Below are 5,439 nucleotides of genomic sequence, written 5' to 3'. Positions count from 1 at the left end.
TAAAGTGGTGATCCTAACTGACCTAAGACAGGGAATTTTTACTAGGATTAAATGTCAGGAATTGTGAAAAACGGAGTTTAAATATATTTGGCTAAGGTGTATGTAAACTTCCGACTTCAACTGTATATCCATTTAACGTCGACGACACCCCATTAAAATACCCACTTGAGGCCCGGTGTCAAGTCACCAAACCAAGAGCCTCACAATTAGCCAATAACCCCTCCCACTCTCTGGGTATTCCTGAGACAGTGAATGAAGGTTACATGAGAAGAAAGGAACACAGATGTGTTGTGAAATATGTGAAAGTATTGTAATGTTTTAAAAATTGTACAACTGCATCCTTGGCAGATGTAAATGATTCATCTGGATGTGAGTGATTCATCTGGATGTGAATGATTCATCTGGGTGTGAATGATTCATCTGGATGTGAATGATTCATCTGGATGTGAGTGATTTATTATTATATGTGTGTTCTATGCAGGACGCCTGTAAAAGGGCGCGGCCCGTGTGCGGCCACAATGGCGAAACGTACAACACGGTGTGCGAGGCCTACTCGGACCGCGTTGCCGTGGACTACCAGGGGCGGTGCCATGCCGTGGGGGCGGTGGCAGAGTTTGCCTCTGACTCAGGCTGTGACATGATCCCCTGTCCCGCCCTCTCCACCCCGGGCTGCATCCCTGTCACACCACCCGGTCAGTACAATAGAGACAGAAATTATATCATATATCATGTTCTATTAACGCTGTGGTCAGTACACTCAGTGGCTGTGGAACCCTGACCTGTTCACCGGACGTGCTACCTGTCCCAGACCTGCTGTTTTCAACTCTCTAGAGACAGCAGGAGCGGTAGAGATACTCTTAATGATCGGCTATGAAAAGCCAACTGACATTTTACTCCTGAGGTGCTGACTTGCTGCACCCTCGACAACCACTGTGATTATTATTATTTGACCCTGCTGGTCATCTATGAACATCTTGGCCATGTTCTGTTATAATCTCCACCCGGCACAGCCAGAAGAGGACTGGCCACCCCTCATAGCCTGGTTCCTCTAGGTTTCTTCCTAGGTTTTGGCCTTTCTAGGGAGTGCTTGCTGTTTGGGGTTTTAGGCTGAGTTTCTGTACAGCACTTTGTGACATCAGCTGATGTAAGAAGGGCTTTATAAATACATTTGATTGATTGAACCACATTCACGTTGTCATATACACTCAGTGTCCAGTTTATTAGGTACACCACCCTGTTCATGAAAATGGTTCGCTCCTACAGACGGTGAGTCACATGGCCGTGGCTTGCTATATAAAGCAGGCAGACAGGCATCGAGCCATTCAGTTACTGTGACTAACCAACTTTCAATGTGGTATGATCATTGGTGCCATCCTGCCTGGTGTCAACGATACAGGCGAGTGGCGTTGGAGTAATGATGAGGGGAATGTTGTCCTGGCACACGTTAGGTCCCTTGATACCAATTGAGCAACGTTTCCATCCCACAAATAATTCAGGCTGTTCTGGAGGCAAAGGGGGGTCCGACACAGTACTAGATGGGTGTACCTAATAAACTGGCCACTGAGTGTAAATCTCTGTTATACTTATGATTTTTCTACATGGGAACACAAATCAGATTCAGATATTGTTATTATTGACACCTTTCCTCTGACCCTTGACCTCTTGGTGCTCCACCTATCAGGCGCCTGCTGTCCTCTGTGCGCGGGCATGCTGCAGATCCTGTGGAACAAGGAGCAAATGAAAGTCTTCGCTAAGGTCAGAACCGTCTGCCATGCGCCTCAACTATCAGGGTGTGGGCCTGGGGCTTTGTTCCATTTCAGAAAAGTTGTCCCCTTCCCTCTCACTCCTTTATGGATCTGTCTACATCACAACAGTAGCTCCACCAAGTTCAGTATGCTGTGTGCAGGTTTAGATTCCACTAATAAAGGGCGTACGATCGTGTGTGTTAGAGCAGGGCAGGAGCAAAAGCCTGCACACCCAGTTGAGTAGCTCTCCAGGAGAGGGATTGGCCACCCCTGGGGCACAGGCTGTTGGTTTTGAACTGTAGTGACGCAAGACGACCACTAGAGGGAGGCATAGATTTAAAATACCTAGCATCAACATCACATGCCTCCTTCTGGGATACTTAGCAAGTTTGAAATGACTAGGTCGGAAGCAGCTTAAAGAGCCCAGAAATGCTTCGTATACATGCTAATAACAGCTTATAAGAAATGGTTCGTATTCATGCTAATAACAGCTTATAAGAAATGCTTCGTATACATGCTAATAACAGCTAATAAGAAGTGCTTCGTATTCATGCTAATAACAGCTTATAAGAAATGGTTCGTATTCATGCTAATAACAGCTAATAAGAAATGCTTCGTATACAGGCTAATAACAMCTTATAAGAAACGCTTCGTATACATGCTTATAACAGCTTATAGGAAATACTTCGTATACAGGCTAATAACAGCTAATAAGAAATGCTTCGTATACAGGCTAATAACAGCTTATAAGAAATGCCATTCAAAGCAGATTCATTATAAACGTGAGCTAGGGCTATTAGTCGCTAATCTCCAACACAATTATCTCATCAACGTTAAGTCTAGACCAGAAACCTGCTAATTCCAAACAAATGACATTTGGAAATGCTGTCACGCTGAAATGCTGTCACGCTGAAATGCTGTCACGCTGAAATGCTGTCACGCTGAAATGCTGTCACGCTGAAATGCTGTCACGCTGAAATGCTGTGACGCTGAAATGCTGTCACGCTGAAATGCTGTCACGCTGAAATGCTGTCACGCTGAAATGCTGTCACGCTGAAATGCAGTGACGCTGAAATGCTGTCACGCTGAAATGCTGTGACGCTGAAATGATGTAGCGCTGATTAGGGCGTAGACAACGACTCGCTCTGACCAGCCATGGAAATACACAGCGTAGATTGCCAACCTACCCTTCATTCCCTGACAGTAAGCACTGTAAAACATTCATTGCACTTTCAACTACTGTTCACAGACGCATTTAATGTTTGTTATTAAATCGGGATGAATACAATTTACTCACCACATAGAGCGCCAATAAACCTGTTTTCAGTTCAGTGTTCTTCAGTCTGCAGTGAATGGAATCTCAAACTCTGTATGGCTCTGGTTCTCTGTCGTGCTGGTTTGGTGTGTCAGTTGAACAGCAAGCAGCCAGTGACGGTCCATGACATCTTGAGGATCCTGCGTCTCCACGTCTCCGTGCCGCAGTGTGACATCTTCGGTTACCTGAGCATCGACTCAGAGATCGTCATCCTCATCGTCCCCGTGGACCAGCAGCCAACCCCGCTGCAGGTAAACACACATACACAGAAACTGAGTTCACACACTGGCTACACACTATCACACACTGGCTACGCACTATCACACACTGGCTACGCACTATCACACACGGCTACCGCACTATCACGACACTAGGGATACGGCACTATCCACACACTGGCTACACCACTCTGCACAACTATCACACCTGGCTACACACTATCACACACTGGCTACGCACTATCAACACACTGGGCTACGCATACACACACACTGGCTACACACTGTACCACAACACATCATGGCTACACGCACTATCGACAACTGGCTACACCAACTACTCACACACTGGCCACGACACTTCAACACATACGCTACGCACTATCACATCACTGGCTAGACAGCTGGCTACCCTACCACATGGCTACACTCACACCATCTACCACTCACAATGGGCTACCACCTATCACACACTGGCTCGCCCTACCACACTGCTACACTAATCACACACTGGCTTCACATCCTGCGCACCCTCACACACTGGCTACCGCACTATCACACAGCTCGGCTATCTGCTACACTTATCAACACTGGCTTGCACCGTATCACACCACTGGCTTACACGCACTATCACAACACTGGCTACAACACCTATCGCACACTGGTACACACTATCACCACACTGGCTACCACACATCAACATGGTACACATATCACACACTGCTTTCCATGGTTCGCCACTATCACACACCTGGCTACGCACATATCACACACTGGCTATATCACATGCACCCTATACACACACTGGCTACACACTATCCACCACTGCTACACCACTATCAACCACATGAGCACATACACATATCACCACACTGGCTTCTATATCACACACTAAACTATTCACAGCACTGGCTACCACCTATCACACACTGGCCTACACACTGGGGTAATGTAACCGATGTGAACATGGGTAGCTAGTTTGCTGCTCTCTTTCTGTCCCTCTCTCTCTCTCTCTCTCTTCTGTCCCTCTCTCTCTCTCTCTCTTTCCCTGTCCCTCTCTCTCTTTCTCTCTTTTCTGTCCTCTCTTTCTCTCTCCTTTCTCTCTCCATCTAGTTCTCTCCTCTCCTCTCTCCTCTTGTCTCTTCTCCTCTCTCTCTTCTCTCTCTCTCTCTCTCTCTCTCTATCTCTCCTCTCTCTCCTCTCTCTCTCTTTCTGTTCCCTCTCTACCTCTCTTTCTGTCCCTCTCTCTCTCTTTTCCTGTCCCATTCTCTCTCATCTTTTCTGTCCCTTCTCTCTTTCTCTCTCTCTCATCTCTCCTCTTTCTCTCTCTCTGTCTCACAGAGACCTGCTCGAGCGAGCATTAATTCACATTCTTCTGTTGCCAACGGCCAGGACCACTGTTCTGTTTACGTTCCAGTTGATCGGATGCTGAATGGAACTATAGCCGTAGCATACAGTACAACTTAGGGCATATCCACATCATGGTGTTTGTGACGTTTTTGGTTTCCTACGTAGAATGAAACCCTTTCAGGCAGCACCACAGCATGTTTCTTCTGCCCCTACCCCTCAACGCCTGTCTATAAACGAGTGGGGATTACACAGTGGAGTAAGTAGAAAAGACGTGCTACCTTCCCCCTACCCCCCACGCTGTCTTAAACGCAGTGGAATTACAAGTGATTACAGTAGAAAAGACGTCTCCCCTACCCCCACGCCTGTCTATAAACCAGTGGGATACACAGTGATTACAGTAGATAAAGACGTTCTCCCTATCCCCCACGCCTGTCTATAAACGCAGTGGGATTACACAGTGATTAAGTAGAAAAGAGTTCTGCCCCTAACCCCCACGCCTGTCTTATAACGCCAGTGGATTACACAGTGATTAAGGTAGAAAACAACGTTCTCGCTCCCCCTACCCCACGCCTTCTCTAAACGCAGTGGCATTTACAACAGTGATTCAAGTAAAAAGAGGAGGCATTTGTTAACAAGCTAGGCAGTCACACCAGAGGATGCCCAGTGTTTGTTAGAGACAGGGTATATCCACTAATTATTATATATATTATATGAGCGGGTTGGGCATTATTCGTGAACCGCATTCAAAAAAGGTGGGTTTTAACACCAGGAGACGTGGGGATGTTCTGGAAGGGTCTTTTTTTGGAGCCAA

At 46.7% G+C, this 5,439-nt stretch overlaps 1 pseudogene; it reads left to right on the top strand.

The window, feature by feature from the left end:
• LOC111972979 (reversion-inducing cysteine-rich protein with Kazal motifs-like) overlaps positions 1-3,434 on the top strand; it is a 133,707-nt pseudogene extending 130,273 nt beyond the window's left edge.
• Positions 3,435-5,439: the final 2,005 nt, after the last annotated feature.

This window comes from Salvelinus sp. IW2-2015, linkage group LG14, assembly GCF_002910315.2.
Source record: "Salvelinus sp. IW2-2015 linkage group LG14, ASM291031v2, whole genome shotgun sequence".
Classification (NCBI taxonomy): Eukaryota; Metazoa; Chordata; class Actinopteri; order Salmoniformes; family Salmonidae; genus Salvelinus; species Salvelinus sp. IW2-2015.
This window is presented reverse-complemented; position numbering and strand designations above follow the sequence as displayed.